Here is a 19,495-nt window from a genome sequence, read left to right on the forward strand (position 1 = left end):
TCTACCTGTCTGCCCTGCAGATGGAGCTTCCGGGGATCTCTGCCACCAGCGGGGTCAGCGAGCGTACCCGCCACCAGAGCCTAGCGCTGTTGATCTGGTGCGACTGGAAATGGAAGCCTAACTCGAGGGCAGCCCCGGTTCCAGGCCTGAGGCGGAGGAAAGCTGCAGCCGGATGGACCTGCCGCGGGCTGACCCCTTCTTAGTTTGGCTGCTTCCCGAGTTCCTCGCAAGGAGAACTACAGCTTATTAGCTGGTGTTGACATCACGCTTAAGTGATGATCGCATTCAAACTCACACCTCGAGATCTTCAGAGAGGAAAGGAGTATACACAACACCCAGCAACCTGGAGCTGGTTCCTAACCTCGGCTGGGAGTTGGGTGGGTTCTGATCACGTTGGTTGGTGCAGTGAGGACGTGTGGATGGGCCGGCGTGGTGAGGACGACATCTGGACAGGCAGGTGCGGTGGGGACGCGTGGACGGGCTCTCGGGTGAAGCGTCAGCAGGAGCCCTTTGGGCTCTTTGTGCAACTTTTCTGTAAGCTTGAACTTGCTTCAGAATCAAAGTGAAAATAGTCTTGGAACAAATCGAGGCCTCGGCGTGTGGCGGCGCCGTGCGGGAGAGCCGGCAGAGCGTCGGCCTGGCGCGCCGGGACTCGGCTTGCTCCACGGCTCGCTCGTAGTGTGCCTCTGGGCAAGTTCCTGAGCCCCCCGGAGGCCCCCCTTCACCCACATGCCTAAAGTAGGGATAACGTTGGCACCTTCCCACAGGGTTCTAGGAGGGTTAAGTGTGGTCACTCATGTAACAGCTAAGCTCAGCGGTCGACACAGCAAACACGCGATAGACAAAGGCCGTGATGAACAGTGGTTAGTTTCCTGGGGTGGCTGCGCCAAGTAGCACATGCTGGGTGGCTTGCCGACTGGAGGCCTGAAGCCCGAGGCCGGGTTGCTTCGTCCATGGCCTCCCTCCCGCCTCCCGTGTTGCTGGGCACCGTTGGTCTCGTTGGCTTCCACTGCCCCACCCGTGTTTTCCTCTTCACGCGGAGTTCTCCCCATGTCCTCGTCCCAACGTCCCCTTTTGGCCAGGCGCCGGTCACACCGGCTTAGGCCCAGCCTGTTCCAACGCGACGTCGCCCTACCCGGTTCTATCTGCACTGGCCCTGCTCTTCTGCACAAGCTTCTGTTCTGAGGTCCTGGGGATCAGGACTTTAGTTGAGGGATCAGGGGGCACAATTCAGTCACAACAAGCAGTGTGATTATAAGCCGCATGTAAGAGAAACCCAGTCCTCCTCCCTGGGTCAGTAACTCCGAGTAGTTCTTGCAATGGTGATACTAGGCCATCAGTTGTTTGATTTCCTAAAAACATTTCACAAAGCACTCAAACAGGGCAGTTTGACCTTTCAACAAGACTAATTCAAATGATCTGTGTTTTGGAGAATTTGCAACACTCACTCCAGGTACCGGGAGATAGGAGACACTCTAGCTCACCATGAAAGTCCCACTACAGGTCACTGGCCTTGTGTCCCTGACGAAGACAGCAAACATGAATCTTACGGACAGATGGGTTCCTCTGGGCTCTATCGCTGGAGTGGTTTGCTTCTGTCTAGTTTACAGCAAGAGTAAATTCTAGGTGGGGTCTAAAAGAGTGAGGACAGCCGCTGGGTCTCTGTGATCTGGACGGTGCCGTGTTCCTGGTGCAGGGGGCTGTCGGCACAGAGACTAGAGGCTTGGGATCCCCAGGAGCGATCATCTGGTTTGGCCGAGAGTTGGGAGTGTTGCCCAGGCCAAGGCACGGCCTCCTGGGCCCACACTTGCCTGTTTGACACCCTCCGTGCTGGATACAGATTCAATCTCCAAATGTGAAGGTGCAGGGGAGGCCGACTCCCCAGATGCATTTGCCCAAAGCGGGAGGTGTAAGCCAGTGGTTCTCAGCCCTGCCAGCAACCTGTGTGCCCAGGAATGTGTGTGTGAGCCCTTGTGTGTTCCTATGACCTTTCATTTCAAGGTCACACACACACAAAAAAGTCTTTTTTCCCTACCTATAGTTCCCTACCTATTTCCCTTCACTAGCCTGTTGACAATCCCTGACATCTTTGCCCAAAGTGATTTCTTCTCTGGTGGAGCTGTCCCTATATTCCTGGAAAGCATTGCTCACCTGCTCCCCATCAAGCACTTACTGAGGTCTTGTTTGCACAGAGCACAGTGACAGACGCCGACGCAGATGATTAAATCACAGGCTTGCTTTTAATTAATGTATGGTCACCTACAGGAAGTTACTCACAAGACTATGAACACAAAACAGAACTACAGTAAATTCCATGAAAGAAGTGTGAGCCCCGTAAAACAAAAGTTTACTCTCAGTATGTACACATTAACTAGCCTCATTGTTAATGATTTCCAATTTAATTCCATTGTAGTCAGAGAACATACTTTTGTAAGAGTTGGATCTTTTGAAATTTATTGAGAGTTACTTCATGTCCCAGCATGTGGTCTATCTTGGAGAACATTCCCTGTGTACTTTACTTTTTTTTTTTAAGTTTATTTATTTGTTTTGAGGGGGGAAGGGGTAGGGAGAGAAAGGGAGAGAATCCCAAGCAGGCTCTGCACTGTCAGCACAGAGCCCGATGTGGGGCTCGACCCCGTGAACCGTGAGATCAAGACCTGAGCCGAGATCAAGAGTTGGACACCCACTGACTGAGCCCCCCAGGCGCCCCTCCATGTGTACTTTAAATGAATGTGTATTTGGCAGTTGGTAGGTGCAGGGTTCTACTCCAGTAAGGTCAAGGTGGCTAGTCGTGTTATTCTGATCTTCTGTGTCCTCATGGATGAGTTGTCTAATGGGGCCACCAATTACTGAGAGGGGATGTGAAAATCTACAACCACAAAAGTGGATTCGTCTCCTTTTAATTCCATCAATGTTTGTTTCATGGGTTTGGAACTAACACTGTCAGACATTTTGCATCCCTGGTCGGGGGCACATTGGGACTGAGGAGGTCAGAGACGGGAGTGTGAGAAAGTCAGTGTAGCAGATGAACATCAGTGGGCACTCATCAAATTATATCCTCAAGGGGGCGCTCGGCGGGCTCAGTCAGGTGAGCGCCCCACTGCGGCTCAGGTCACGATCTCATGGTTCGTGGGTTCGAGCCCCACGTCAGGGTCTGCACGGACGGTGTGGAGTCTGCCTGGGATTCTCTCTCTTCCTCTCTCTGTCCCTCCCCTGCTGGCATGCTCTCTCTCTCTCTTTCTCGCTCTCTCAAAATCAATAAATAAGCTTAAAAAATTATACATACTTAAATACGGTGTATATATGTAAATTATACGTCAGTAAAACTGACCAAATATGCATATGTATGCATGACTACAAGCCTGGTGTTTATCACATTTGGGAACTACAGCCAACAGCTATAATACTTTCAGCTCACCATCATTAAGGAAGGGAAAAAGTGTTTTAATGGCTGTAAGCAAGGGACTGAGTTGTTCAAATCAGTAAATATACACACAAAATTAAGTCTTCCGGAAAAATACACGAGATGTCCCCACCCCCAGCCCAGAGCACGCTGTCAACCCCTCCTACTGACACCGCCATTTACTGGCCACCCAATTCCAACCTCCTTTCCTTCCTCTCCACGTCCAACCAACCTCTCGGTTCTGAAAACATTGTTCCCTGAGAGGCTGTGCAGGGTACCGCTGACTCTCTCCCACCCCTCTTGGCTTCCAGACCTAAACTGGGCTCGAGTCTCCGAAGGACCTGAGGGAACCAAGTGACCAGAAGGAGATGTGCCACTGCCAGAGGAGTGAATGGAATACACAGAAGAATATTGGTGGAAGAACCGTGTGGTTTTCCCCATGTATATGGACAGGAATTCGGGGACTATATGTGGACATGGCTATTAAGGGTATGGGATGGTGGTGGAAGGAACATAACGTTGGATCAGGTTGAATATATGGATATGGGCCCGCTAAGTGGGGATTGTTTGATGTCTTAGTTCGAGAGGTCAGCAGGGGCTTGTGTGGTTGGTTGGTGACGACGGACCACACAGTGACCTGTACTTAATGAGGTCACAATGCCAGAACTGCCTTGGTGTGCTCTAGAAGGTGTCTGACGGCTTGGGGAGACTGGACCATTAAGTGGCTTCACCGTGTAAGACCCGCTCGTCCTGCGGGTGTCACCGTGACTGGGGGAGATCGATCTGTGAAGGGGCACAGCCAGCTGGAGAGCCCCAACGTCGTTCTTGCGAAAGTCAGACCTCACTGGATTCTGGGGCTCGGGGCCACATGGGGACACTCTGCCACCAAAGGCAGAGTGGATACGGTCACCGCCGGGGACAGCAGAGTCAAGGCGGAAACCAGAACAGTCTGACACCTGGGGTGTGGGCCGGCTGATCGCAGCGTTCCCAACGTGGAACGGGAGGGAGGCCTCCTCGGTCTGAGTGAGCACAAGAGCTCCAGATCCATGAACGGAAGCCTAACCTGAATCCCGACACCAGAGTCACGGCCTCTCAGTCACTTCCCAGACTTGAACAGGTCTTCCCACACTTGCCCGTTCACAGAACCCCTTGAACGAAGGGGACGCCGGGTCCCTCCCTGGTCCACGCCAGAAATGTCCGCTGGCCACCCTCCTCCTGGCCTCCTCCCAGGGCGACCGTGTCCTGGGGAAAAGAAATAGACGCATGGGGGACTCGCGGCTCTGAGCTGACACTGATTCCGGGAGACCCGGACCTCACTGCGATCACCCATCAGGGAAGGGCTGGTGAAGGTGGGTGGTCAGTGGGGTTTCGGCTCAGCTCCCTCTCGGTGCGGGTCTGTGGCTGCACCCCTGGTCCCGGCTGCGAAGCCACCGCCAGCAGAGTCTGCAGCTACACAGCCGGCAGCTGGGAGCGCCCCGCACGCCTACACGCACACGCCGGGGTAGAAGGTGACCCCGGAGCCTGCGATGCTCCTGAGAAGGACGGGCGCCCAGGGACCTGCTGCTGCTGGGCTCTCCCTGTGGCTGGAAGTGTCCTGGCTTTGGTTCTGCCTTGTCTTGCTGACCTTGGCGCCTTCCCTCACTGAGCGTCCCACACGCGGCGGGAGGGCTCCTGGCGCCTCGGTGGCCCAGGCCGTGGCGAGGCCACTCCGTGCTCAGTGTGGCGGCTGTCACAGCTGCTGCCCCTGCTGCCGCGTCTGTGGCTCATCACCCTTTGTTCATATTTTAGGATTTGTCACCAAGTCCCCAAACGCCCCCGGTCAAATCAGGTCACCATAGAACATTCGGTGCTCTTTCTCCACGATTTGCTGGGAAAGGTTCTGAGGCGATGACCTTGCTTGGACCCTACTTTCCCTGTTTACTGGCTCCCTCTGTCTCTGCGTGGGGTGCCACCCAGTGCTCTCGGGTCCCGGTCTGCACAACAGTGACTCACCCCGCTTTGAGCTCCTCTCGTGCTGGCACCGGACTGAGACCGAGGTCATGTTCTCTAGCGTCATTGCCTCCTCTTGAAAGGAATAAACAGGTTTTAAGCTGAAAGAAGGCAAGTTTAACAGTTTATTTATATTTCTTGCTTAGTCCATAAAATGGAAGCCATCACATTTTATCTCTTATCATGGGCATACTTTTCCAATCATCTATAACTAGTTATAGACCTTCATTAGAAATCAAATATGAATTAACGTTTGGGGGTAATATCTCCAAGATGCTCTCAATCTTGCTGTCAAAACCAGTAAGCATCGGACCAACTCTCGTCTTAAGATAAATTGAAAACTGGAAGAGGGTAACTTGTCTAAGATTATGTAAAACATGGTGTAAGACCATTAATTAGACCATTAATTAGATGTGACGTAAGACCATTAATTTTTTTTACATTTATTAAATGTTTATTTTTGAGAGAGAGAGAGAGAGTGAGAAGAGGCCGAGAGAGGGCAAGAAAGAATCCCACGCAGGCTCCACACTGTCAACGCAGAGCCCTATGTGGGGCTTGAACCCACAAACCGTGAGATCATGACCTGAGCTGCAGACACTCAACCGACTGAGCCACCCATGCGCCCCATAATTTTTAAAGCACTCAGTTTACGTAGGAAATAAAGACAAATGCACTGTGAGTAAAGTGAGCTCTGCACGGGCACAGGCCACATGGGTCTTGTCTGTCAGGATGCTCCCAGCTCTTGGCCCCATGCCTGACACACAGTAGGTGCTCAAGAAAGATTTGTTAAATTTCTACTTGAAGAGAGAAACAGCCCAGTCACCGCCTCAGCTGCTTTTGCTCATGTAAGAGTTGACTCTGTAAAATAGAAGATCATATTTCGTCCACAAGAAAATGCCAATTCATTGCCATAACTTGGTTGCATAAATAGAAGTATGAGGTGAGAAAATGCAAAGTACAGCAAGATGATCTGGAGCTCTTCGTATACGTCTTCCCTGCTTTGCTGTTTAAGACAGGAGTTTCTAAAAAGTCTTTAGCTTTATCTCTTTGCTGGGAATAGAATTTAAACCTCAATATGCATGGTGGGGGGGGAACCTGAACTCACTTTCCACACAAGATCCTGTAGGGTTTAAAAGGAAAGGACAGCGGGGCGCCTGGGGAGCTCAGTCGGTTAAGCATCGGACTTCGGCTTGGGTCATGATCTCACAATTCGTGGGTTCGAGCCCTGTGTCAGGCTCTGTGCTGACAGCTTGGAGCCTGGAGGCTGCTTCGGGTTCTGTGTCTCCTTCTCTCTCTGCCCCTCCCCACTTGCACTCTGTCTCTCTCTGTCTCTCTTTCTCTCAAAAATAAATAAACATTAAAAAAAATTTTTTTAAAGGAAAGGACAGGGTTTCAGGAGTATGTTTGTGCCTGTGCCTGTCTGTGTGCATGTGTGTATGTGTGTGGAGTGGGGGTGCTGAGGTGTGTGCCGGCATGTGTGTGTGCACGTGTGTATGTATGTGTGTGTACGTGTGTGGAGTGGGGGTGCAGGGGGTATGTGGAGCATGCCTGTGTGTGCATGGGTCTTCATGCTGTACACATGCATGTACACATGCATAGTACTGGGGGTGTGGGTGTGTGCACACGCGTGTCTGTGTTGGAGTAGGGGTGCTGGGTGTGTGCACACGTGTGTGTACATGTGTGTGGAGAGGCTGAGCTCACGGGAGAAACTGGAGGGCATTAAGGGGAAGGGCCCAGAGCTGGGGCGGGGAGGTGGCGGGGCCGGGGAGTCACTGCTCTGGAGTTCTAAGTGCACAGTTGATGTCCTGCCCCAGGCGGGCTCTGGCACCTGTTTGCAGAACTGGGGGAGAATGCAATTACGCCCGGGCGCCCTCTGGTGTTTCCCTTTCTTCCAGACTCCAAGTTCACCCACTTAAGAGACGTGCCCGCCGCCGGGAGGGGCCAACATGCCTACTGTGGGCTGGCAGTGAGGCCAGGAGCGTCCTCTGTCCAGAACCTGCTCAGTGCAGGTGGGAGACACGTGGGGGGCGGGGGGCTCAGTTTCTGCCATGGGCCATTCACCTGCTGGCCCTGCTAGCCAGGTGGGTTACATACCAGGCCACCGTCCTCTTCCTCCTAAGTAAGGGTGGCCTGAGCCCCTGTTGCTCAGCTCTAGGAACGTCTGACTCTCCTCTCAGGGCTCCTACTCCTGTGACGGCCCCAAACCACTCTCCTACAGAGAGCCATGGATGGTCACCACCCGCTGGAGAGCCTGGTCACCAGCTGCCATGGCTCTGTCCCCGCCTGCAGGGATGCCCTGAAAGACCCGCCCCTGGTCCCGTCCACTCCGGCCGTGAACCAGGCCACCGGAACTGGCTGCTGGCGTCAGAGGAGAGGGAAACAGGAGTTTCTCCCTGTGGCACCTCAGTTTCTGTGGCACAGGCTCACAGTGGTCCAGCTCCTTCCTCACGCTCCTGGGGGTTCCTGTGCACCCAGGCACGCACACACTCAAACATACATCCACTCCCACACATGCACACACAAGCACACACTCTTATACACACATCCACTCCCGCACATGCACACATACATGCACCTTTTCACACACGCACCCACTCACACAGGTATACACTCTCACACATGCATTCCCCCCCCGCACATGCACACAAACACATACAACTGGGGGTACACTGTCATACAGGCACCCTCATCCACACGCACACACACATGCACACACATACTCATGCGTGCACACCCACACACACATGCCCATGACCCACAGGCCCCTGGGTTGTGCCCACAATGACAGGACGAAAGAGAAGTCAGAATCCAGATGTTGGAAGGACATCTGGCACGCCAGGGCCTTCTGAGAAGATGTGTGCAGGAGGAGCCACGTGTATCCTTCCAGAGACACCCCCCGCTGGCCTGTTTTGGCAACGGCCGCCCCTTCCTGGGAGCGCCTGTTTTGTACCGAGCATTACGAATGCAGAAGCGGATCCGGGATAGAGTGGGGTGCGGCCTGAGGCTCTGCCTCACACTGCACCCCTCTCAGGAGCTGTGCACTGAGACGGAGGGGTCCGGTCCCTGAGCACCCGGAGGGCTAACCGACGGACAGACGGGGTACAGAGATGCTCGGAAACAAAGCCGCAGTCACCATGGCTGTGCCTGCTACGAGACGCAGTGATTACAGCTCCAGCCTCTTTCCCACTCTTCTACTGGACCGAACGCCCTTTGTAAGGCAGGTGAGCCAACAGGAGCCACAGAGCCCGCAACCCCTGGCCTGAGGTCATTGATTCTTCCCTGCAGTTACCGCTGGTGGCCAGTAGGGGGTGCTAACCAACAGCTTTATTACTGTTCTCCTTGATGCCTCCACAAGTCCTAAGGTCTCAAATTTCAACTTACATATTTAAAAACATATGTACTTATTTATTTTGAGAGAGAGGGAGAACAAGAGGGGGAGGGGTAGAGAGACAGAGGGAGGGAGAGAATCTTAAGCAGGCTCCACGCTCAGCACACAGCCCGTCCTGGGGCTCAATCTCACGGCCGTGAGGTCATGACCTGAGTCGAAATCAAGAGTCAGATGCTTAACTGCGCCCCCCAGGCACCTCTCTCTGTATATTTTTAAGTCCGCTTTTAAGCTGAAGCCTAGCCTAATTCACAAATCATAAATGTGCAGCTAGAAGAGCTCTTACCACGGCAACATGTGTGTGGGACCACGCCCTGGGGCACAATCTAGAATATTCCCAGGAGATTCCCTCCTCCTCTTTCCAGTCCCTGACCCCTCAGAGGAAGTGCTCCCCCTGGCTTGTTCCGTCATGAGTTTGTCTTGCTGTTTTTTAACATTTCCAGTATCCAGTTATACCCACGCGTCTGGATTCCCGGGCTCGATATTAGTTCACGAGATTGTTCGTGATTGGCAGGAAGCACAATACACGGGCAGTGCGTCACTGCCACACGGCGCCCCTCGGTAAACGTCTCCGACTCTTGCCAGCGGGCCTCGGGGTGGCTCCCCGTGCACGTCTATGACGACCGATGAGGTTTTGAACGTCCTCGTCCGCGTGTGCGGTGCACACGTGTGGGGACTTCTGATAGGTGCGTATTCAGAAGTGGGATTGCTGGGTCATGGGGCGTACACGGGGTGAGCTCCGGGAAATACCGCCAAACAGGTTTCTGGACAGTTGTAGCAACTTACATTCCCCTGGCCGAATGGGAGAGTTTCCGTCGCTTCACAACCTCACATCATGTGATTGGATAGCATTAACTTGTTTCTCGTTGTCTGAGGCATTATGGTGCGTGGTGTTCAGGTTCTCAAGGGTAGTGCCAAACAGCATCACGTTAGCTGGATGCTGGGGGAAGAGGAGTAAAGGTACGAGGCCAGTGTGCATTGCAAGCACTCGGGCGCACTTAGCGCGCAGACTGTTCTGATGCAAACAGTCAGATGCTTCTCGAGTTTGGGAGTCTCTCCTTGACGGATGAAAGGTGTCGTGGATGAAGTTCTTTGGTCTCGCACATCTCAAAGCCGCGGCACATTTAGACCGCCGCACCGAGCAATCTCCAGGCCCTAACCGCACGTCAGTGTTGGGACCACAGAGGTAGCCTAACCCCCCACGTCGGAGGTCACTCTTCCTGGGACCCAGGAGGTGCCTTCTCAAAGCTCCGCAACGTTTCCGTCCCGCCTCACCAGCCCAGGGGCAACCAGCGTGGTACCAACGGCAACATCTTTTCAATGCTGTTTGAAGATGAAATCAGTGGCGCCTGGGGGCTCAGTCAGGTAAGCATCCGACTGTCGGTTTCGGCTCAGGTCACGACCTCATGGTTCGTGAGTTCAAGCCCCGCGTTGAGCTCTCTACCTGCTTGGGATTCTCTCTCTCTCTCAAAATAAATAAACTTAAGAATATATATGAAATAAGAGGGTGATGAAAACGGGAAGGGGAGAGCATGGAGGTTAACAGCATGTAAGCAGAACTGACTCTGCCTTTTCTTCAGACCTTTGCACTGAGGGTGTGAACACGGGCGGCCGTTTACTCCATGAGCGTCGACGAGTCGCAGATGCTTCCAGAGTGAGCAGAATCGCGGCACTCACTCTTCTTTTCTGGACTTCAGGAGACAAACGCTTCTTCCACAAACCATCTTCCTGGGGGATTCTGGGTGCTCTCTGGCGCAGGAAGCACACCTGCCCAGGCCTCTGAGGGACACAAGGGCTGCTTGCCCCTACCTTTCTGGAGCTTGGAAGCCGGCGGGTAAGCCCAGCAGCACCCGTGACTCCCCAGGGGCCCGAGGCCGCTTTCCTGGGGTAAGTTGTGCTTCTCAGATGCACCTCGAGGCCACAGCCAAGTTCACAGGGTTCCCAGCGCAGAGGTGAGGGGCGGACTGTGGCCATGGGACAGAGCTGCTGGCTCCACAGAGACCCCGTCTATTAGGAGCAGGTCCCTCCTAATGAGCTGACTGGACACAGAGCTTGCTTTTTGGAACCAAAACACAGGTTTTTCCTATTTTCAAAATGTTAGTTGGTTAGTTGTAATGAAGAAGTGTTTATCTATCGTCGGAAAACATAAAACATAAAACTTAGCACCGTAGCTATTCATGAGTGTGCGGCCAGTGGCATCCAGCACGTTCCTAGCGCTGTGCAGACACCCCCACCGTCCATCTCCAGAACATTCTCATCTTCTCAGTGGGAGCTCTGGTCCACCTAGTCACCAGCTCCCCACCCCTCCCCCAGCCCTGGTGACCTACATTTTGCTTCCTGTTTCTATTTGGTGAATAGAAACCAAATTTGGTGACTCCCATGAGCTCATATGACTGGAATCACACGGTATTGGTCCTTTTGTGTCTGGCTTATTTCAACCAACATAATGTCTTGGTGCATTCATGTTGAGCATGTATTAGAATCTCCTTCCTTTTTTTTCTTCTTAAAGTTTATTTATTTATTTTGATGGGGGGCAGGGGCAGAGAGAGGGAGAGAGAGAATTCCAGCAGGCTCCGAGCTGTCAGTGCAGAGCCCAATGTGGGGCTCAAACCCACAAACTGTGAGCTGAGCTGTAACCAAGAGCTGGATGCTTAACCGACGTAGACACCCAGGTGTCCCTGTTTTTTTTTTTTTTCTTTTTAATGTTTATTTATCTTCAGAGAGAGACAGAGAGACAAAGAATCCCAAGCAGGCTCTGTGCTGTCAGCACAGAGCCCAACATGAGGCTCAAACCCATGAACTGTGAGGTCATGACCTGAGCCAAAATTAAGAGTCCGACCCTTAACTGACTGTACCACCCAGGTGCCCCAGGTTCCTTCCTTTTTAAGGCTGAATAATATTCTGTTGTATGTATTCTGTTGTATGTAATATTTGTTTATCCGTCATCGGTTGATGACACTTTCATTCAGCCGTTATGAATAAAGTTGCTATGAACACGTGTGTACCAATGTCTGTTTGAGTTCCTGCTCTAAGTTCTCTGGGGTACAAGTTCAGTCACAGACTTGCTGGGTCAGGCTGTCATTCTGTGTTTCGTTCTTCAGGGCACCTCCATGCTGCCTCCCATGGACAGCTGCACTGTTTTCCCTTCCTGTGCTGAGAATTCTAATTTTTTCTTCGTCAGAAGTTTTTTAACTATAAATGCAATTTAATAGATATAAGCCTATTTGGATGATCTCTTCTCAAATGGGCTTTGTTAGTTTCAGTCTTTCAAGTACTTTGTCTGTAATATAAGTTCTTTCTGGCACGTACCTCCTCCATTGTTGGCTCTGGCTGTGAACAAGGTCTCACAGCACGTACGTATATAAAACTTTAAAAGGGATGAATTCTGTGCTTGCAGTGCTCACAGGGGGTCATCTTGGGCTCAACGACATGCTTCCACTCATGAAAGTGCCTGGGCCGCACCCACGACACAGGCAGGGGACACAACCTGCCATGGGGCAGAGGCTGGCACTTTGTTTATGGGAACATAGTCCATGCAGAGGTTTGGGGACCGTGGCCTGGCATCCCCAGGGACAGGTCAAGTATGAAGAAACCAGACTCACACAGGTAGGGATGTGGAGCAGCCCCTGATGGGAGGCCCAGGTTCTAAATAAATGCTGCTGGGGCACCTGGGTGGCTCAGTCGGCTAAGTATCTGACTTCGGCTCAGCTCATGATCTCAGGGTTCACGAGTTCGAGCCCCACGTCGGGCTCTGTGCTGATGGCTCAGAGCCTGGAGTCTGCTTCAGATTGTGTCTCCCTCTCTCTCTGCCTCTCCCCTACTCATGCTCTGTCTCTCTCTCTCTCTCTCTCTCTCTCAAGAATAAATAAATGTTAAAAAAAAATTTCAAATAGGCATCGCTATTTCTTCTGACACCTGCTGGCAGTAGTTTCTAGGCTGTTCTGGCTTTCTTCTGCACACTTTGCTGGTGAGGACAAGACCTCCTGCCCGAGATGGTGGGCACATCAGTAGCTCATAGTCCCGGGTGCTTGCAGCACACACACTGAATGTTCTGGACGCTGAGAGCTTCATGACCACATGGAAAAAACAGGTCCATGTTTCTATTTATATATGTGTTTTGTCTGCAGAGAAGTGTGCTCAAATGATTAATAAGTCCGTCTAATATAAAAGTAACACTCCGTTTAGATAAATTCTGTGGAGATACTATATGAAAAATACAATTTGAAGGGGAAGAAGTAAAATGTAAAATGACAGGCTCTTTAAAAAAACGTTTATTCATTTTTGAGAGACAGAGTGTGAGCAGGGGAGGGGCAGAGAGAGGGAGACACAGAACCTGAAGCGGGCTCCAGGCTCTGAGCTGTCAGCACAGAGCCCGATGCGGGGCTCAAGCCCACGAACCATGAAATCGTGACCTGAGCCGAAGCCAGACGCTTAACCGACTGAGCCCCCCAGGTGCCCCTAAAATGACAGGCTTTTAAAGAAGAGCTTGTCAGTGCATTTTTGAAGGGATAACAGTGGGGTGAAATTGTTATGGGGTATGGATCCCACCGGAGACCATTAAGGGGTGATGCGGGTTTCTTTCTAGGTCAGTGTATTTAGTACCCTGAAAATTACATCCTTTGCAACCATTTTAGCTTACAAATAAAACTTGTAGATGTCAAATTAAAAATATGCAAGGCTAGAATAGCTTTTCATGACTAAAAATACTTGAAAGTCACTGCCGTAACCGCAAGCGTGTAACTGGCAGGGTGGTGCATTTTGGGGGTGAAGCAGGGCCGGCATCAAATACTTCAGACACCTGGCTGCATGCTTCTATCGTAATAGTTTTCTATTGGTAGTATTAATAGTTTGCTTTGGTAATGGTGACTGTTGGCCGGAAGGCAGAATGTTAAATATTATTAAGATGTACGATACACAGTCCCGTGAATAATAATTTTAATGCACCAATAAGAATGAATTTAAAGTCTTCTTCTGGGGTTTGGAAAGCTGGGTTGCTGGTAAAGTCCTTACGTAAAAACGAGTGTGAAATGCCTTAACTCGGCTAAGTCCTCATTGCGGAAACGGTCCACAGAGCTTGAGTTTCTTCTACCAAAAAACTCTCAAGCTGAGGAGCAGGTCACGCCTTTACACATCTGATCGGTCCGTTCAGAGCTGCGGTAATAATGACGCGCACAATAAACTAGGAAGCCAGAGGGACTGAAACTCAGTTCTGTTGCATTGCGACCTGCGAGTCCCACGCCTGCCTCTGAGACCTCATCTCCAGTTGCCACCTGCCCTCCCAAAGCGCCAGCCCCGAGGTGGCAGGTGACGGGAACTTGGCTCTCTTCACTGTCCCAGCCACAGGTGCGCGTGTGGTCTGGCCTGTGGTCAACCCACAAAACCTGTGTCGACATTGAACTGATGGGGAGGAGACACAGGAGGAGGGAGGCCCTTCGCAGACCCCGGCGGAGCGGGGAGCTTTCACCACCAGAAGGTAGTGACTTTCCTGTAGAAATGCTGCCTGCTGTCTGGACCCAGACTTTGCGGGACGGCAGCCCGTGGGGAGGCCGAGGTGGGCTGAAGTGAAACAAGCCTGCCGTTGGTCTGGACTCAGGCACCAGCCCATCAACGATGGCAGAGAAAGGCAGCAGGTGAGGGGACCGGGTGTCCGAGTCTCCCAGCCAGCACCCGTGCCCCCCAGGGGTTCCGCAAGGGAAGCCCGGCCTCGACCTCGGGGTGGTCCGCCCGCTCTGACAGCCCGGAGCCCCTACCACCAAGCCTGCCGAGGGCTGAGTCTGTTCACCTGGCCTCTCTCCCCTCCCCATCTCCGGGGTCCAGGCTGCTTCCCGCCCCTGGGCCCCGTGTTCTGGCTTCACGCTGACTGCCCCACGTGCCAGAACGTTCTTGTCACAGAAAGGTGCCTCCAGTTTATTAATAAGCCGGCCTCGGCAGGCTGAACACAGAAAGCATCTTTATTCCCTCTGTCCACAGGCCGCTTTGAACACCCTTGTCCACACTCTCTTTGCAGGCGTCCCAGAAGAGTGGTGGAGGAGATCTAGGGCAGAAGGGGAGGCTTTTCTGGTCGTTTTCAGGTTTTAACAGAGAGGCGCGTTTTGGGGCATAAAAAGGTCCTAGTGCATTGTCGTTTGAAACCTTCATTTCTCGGTCGGTTTTACACTCCTCTCGTGCCCAGCCCAGTCCCAACCGTGACCTAGGACGCGACGAGGCTGGTGGGCATCCTGCTGGCTCCCACCTGGACCCTCTCCTGGCCCCGAGGTCATGTGCTGGCCCAGCTCCTCCAGCATGGAGAGTGGGGAGGTGACTGGCGGGGACGGCAGGGTCAGGGTCACGGCCTGTGCTTGTGTGTCCCTTCTGAATCAGCCCCACGGGGCTTCCCGGCTGTGGCTTGCTGGTGTGCACAGAGCCTCCTGCAGCCATGACGGGCCCTGAGCATCAGGGGACCTCCACGCACCCTGCTTTAGGTGTCACACCCCCTCTCCAGGAGCCTGCTCCTGAGGGGCCCTTGCGGGGGTGTCTGGATTCAGGGTCCTTGTCCAGCTGTGGGGAACTGTGAACGCTCCCTGTCCTCCACACTCAGGGTGCCAGCCATCCCCGAGGCCGCTGCAGGCTGCCAGGAACCTGTCTCTGTGCCCCACCAGCCCGGGGAGCCACATGATGCTCTGAGGGGGTCCCCCGAGCTCCCCTCTTACTTGGGGGGGTGAAGCACACGCCCCCTGCTCTGTGGTGGGACCCCTTCCAAACGAGCCCCCCGTCTACCCCCAGCAGATTCCCTACCTTCTCTCGTTTGGCCTGGAGCTGGGTGATGGGGACAAGCTGGCAGAACCTTAGCTTGGGGGCACCCCAGCACCCTCTTTTACAGCATGGGCTCCCTCAGCCTCTCTCTTCATTAGCATAACTGGAGGCAGGCAGAGTGTCTGTAGCCGCCCCGCAGGGGCACATGGGGTTCCGCTTTTGTGACTGTTCCCTGAGGGCAGGGCCGCGCGCCCCCAGCCGGTGTCATCAACACAATTGCTTGGAGGTGTTGGGATTTGACTTGGTTCACACAAACGCTGTGTCAGACTCCATCCTCCACCTGTGTCTTCTATCAGCACCCCAACCCAGGGTGTTTAGGGGCACCGACAGCCAGAGACGCAAGCGCACCCAAAACATTCCCACTTACGTCCACTTCCAGAAGGGGGTGTTGCAAAGGTAGTTTTCCTTAACTTGGGGCCGGGGGACGGCCTCCTCTGCCTCTCTGCATGGCCCCCAGAGGCCAGACTGCCCACCGGGACCCCAAAGAAAAGCCTGAGTGTCGTGCCCTCCCAGGTAAGAAGAGTAGGGGCTGGCTGATGCCTGCTCCTCCCCCAGGCCCTCCTTGGGGATAACAGCCAATCGCTGCTCTGTCAGTCCTCCCGTCAGGATGGAAACACCCGGCCCGGTGGTGCCGCTGACCTGTGGCAGGACTAACGCGTCGGGCACAGGACGGGCAGATGCTGTGTGTGCAGGGCATTTTAGACTTTATACCACATTCTTGAGAACGGTTTGAGTCGGTCACTCTCTGCTTCCTCGGTGTCGCTGACGGGCCAGTACTTGTTATCCTTTGTGGCATCTCCTGGCTGTGCACCTGCTGTCCTCGATGAGGGCCCTCTCCTTTGACCAGCGCCGAGGCCTCTTTCTGCCTTCCCCGACTTTGGGCTCTGCCCTTGGCCTGTTTAGTCCAGTTTTAACAAGAATCCTGTGAGGTCAGTTTAGGGAGAGTCCCTACCTTGATGTCGGATGGAATCCCTCCTCCCTGGCCACCATGCCCTGTTGGCTGCTCCGGCCCCTGTGCCCCCGGTGTGTCCTCCCAGGGACTGTGCACCCACTGGCCACACCTGCTCCTTGGTAGGGATCTCCATCCATCCTTGCCGCATTTGGAGTTGGGCCTGACCTCTGTCCCGCTCTGCAGCCCCTCTGGTAACCTCCCCCAAACACTATCTTCCTTCTGTCTTTAACAAGTGCGCAGATAGCTTCTCTGTTTAACCCCCTTTCTGCTCTATTGTTTCTGCCTTTTGTTTAATGACTTTTGCAGCCGGCTGATTATCCCGTCCCCCATTCTCACCCCCTAATGTGAACCGGATTTTCCTCCGCTCTGGGCACCTGCGCCTTCTTTCACCCGGCTCCACCCAACAATGACCAGCCGTGCGGCTCTACGGGGTCCTGTGTCAGCCGCACTGGTTGTTTGAACAGACGGGCCATTGTTGAATCTGAGGTATTGGGGGCCACCAAGGCAAAGGGTTGCTGAGGTTTTGGGTCTGTCCTGTACAAAGGTCTGCTGCCAGGCCTGGGAAAAGCAAGGGAGAGGCTGGGCTCTCAGGATGGAAAGTGGGGAACGGCCTCGATGAATGGGGCCCAGACTGCCACAGGGAGGGGGTGCCAGGCTGCTGGCAGCTCAGGGGCTCCAAGGACGCTGCTCCGAACCTGGGGCTCGGCCCTCTGGAGGGGTCTGCCCAGGGGGTGCTGGAGCCTGCTGGCATCCGCAGAGGGCTTGCTTCGGGGGTGTGGGGACAGGCTGAGGACGGAGTGAGCAGCCAGGCGGAGGGGTGACGGGGATGGCAAGCCTCCCCTCCTGCCTCCGGGCCCCCATGTGTGCAGGCAGCCAGGTGCAGCAGGTGAGAGCTGAGATGTGTGGGGCTTGGGTCCCAGCGCACCAAGCAGGGGGGGATCGCGGTGGTAGAATTTGTGCAGCTCAGGCCTGCAGGTCAGGGTGGTCAGCGTCCCTCTGCGGGAAACACCTGCATTGTCATCTCACCTTGGAAAGCTATAGCTTAGGGAACAAAGTCCCTCTCCATTCGGCCCTGCCCTCACGGCCCCTTCTGCCCTTCTGCCGGTGTCCGGGGATGGTTGTATGCAAATTCTGGCTCTATTTTACCTCTACTAGCTTCATACTCTTCATGTGTGCCAGCTCACGGAGTTCACGATGTTGCTGCTCTAACTTACCAAGCTCTTTCCCAAAGATATGAAAATGTCCCTGTTTCCCACAATAATAAATAACATTGCTATGGAAACACATATGCATATTTTTCTTCATTTGATGTACTACTCTTTTTTTAATGTTTATTTATTTTTCGGGGAGGGGGAGGAGGGGCAGAGAGAGAGGGAGAAAAAGAATCCCAAGCAGGTTCTGAGATGTCAGCACAGAGCCTGACGAGGGGCTTGAACTCCCAAACTGCGAGATCGTGACCTGAGCAGAAGTCAGCTGCTTAACCGCCTGAGCCACCCGGGAGCCCCTGATGTACTTCTTTATCCACACGCTTTGCTTCTAGATCACCTTCAGCCCTACACTGCACACGCTTGGTCTCCCACATGCACTTTTCACAGGCCATCCCCGCCCAGCCTGCTCTCTGCCTTCCTAGGCTTTCCGCCTCCCTTGTTAACCCTTATGACCGACTGCTTTCTACTGGGTTCGTTATTCCAGCACTCATTTCTTTAACTTTTCTTGGAACCCACATTTTACTTGGTCACCTTCATCTCTGCTCAGTTTCCCCTCTGCTAGTAACTGTTCTGTGGGGAGAGAGGCTTTTCACGCCTGACAAATGGGCTCACAGTCCAGGCAGAATAATAATGAAATGTAGTCCTTGGACAAGATCACAAGGCCTTGTTCCCAAGGGACATCTCCATTTCCAGTAATTTGTGGCTTCCAAAGATTAGGCTCCATAATTCATTTGATGTGCTGGTTTCCGGAGTAAATCAAAAGAACAGAAAATGAGGCCGCTAAAAATGTTTCCCTTTGGAAGTAGACTTTATATCCAAATGGATAAAGCTGTTTATAAAACAAAAAATATCATGCACGATTGATTCTGCTGCCCCCATATGAGATATGGCAGGGCATAATTACATCAACAAATATTTATTTGTTGATATCTGCCTCTGTTGTTTTTAAAAAAGTACTTCCCCAACAGAATTTTTTTTTTAAGTTTTGAAGGGAATATAGGTAAAAAAAATATAGTGGGTATTTTTAAAGAAGAAGAAAAGTGCCTCCCACTTTTAAAGCCAACGTTTATTTCAGGCTTTACTGCAGATCAACAGAGTTCTATTGCTATCTGTTATTATTTTTTTTAATTTTTTTTAACGTTTATTTATTTTTGAGACAGAGAGAGACAGAGAATGAACGGGGGAGGGGCAGAGAGAGAGGGAGACACAGAATCGGAAGCAGGCTCCAGGCTCCGAGCCATCAGCCCAGAGCCTGATGCGGGGCTCGAACCCACAGACCACGAGATCGTGACCTGAGCTGAAGTCGGACACTTAACCGACTGAGCCACCCAGGTGCCCCTGCTATCTGTTATTTTATATAACGTGCAGGCAAGGGCACTGAGAATAACACTCGGTGGTATCCCCCAAGGTAAACACACATGCAGGAGAACACACATTTGTAAGAAATTTTGTTCCTGGAAGCCTTGTCTCATGCCTTGTTATGACTTACACAAACCAAACTCACTGAAAGAGTTTACTCTTCCAATGCCTATTGCTTTTTAAAAGCAGCTTTATGTGACCCTAGAACATGTTAGGTTTGTGTATCTCCTGCTCATGCTTGCTCCTGACCTGGCAGGGTCTAACTCCAATGCCTGCCTATGGATACACTCTGGGGAGTCTAGGAGCCTCTAGAAATCAGTGCCTCCGAGGAGGATTTTCTTAACTTCCAGCAGATTCTCAAAGGGTTTCTTAGCCCAACACTGGAAAGAACAGTGTGAAAAGCCTGC

The sequence above is a fragment of the Panthera tigris genome, chromosome A1 (genome assembly GCF_018350195.1).
Source record: "Panthera tigris isolate Pti1 chromosome A1, P.tigris_Pti1_mat1.1, whole genome shotgun sequence".
Lineage (NCBI taxonomy): Eukaryota > Metazoa > Chordata > Mammalia > Carnivora > Felidae > Panthera > Panthera tigris.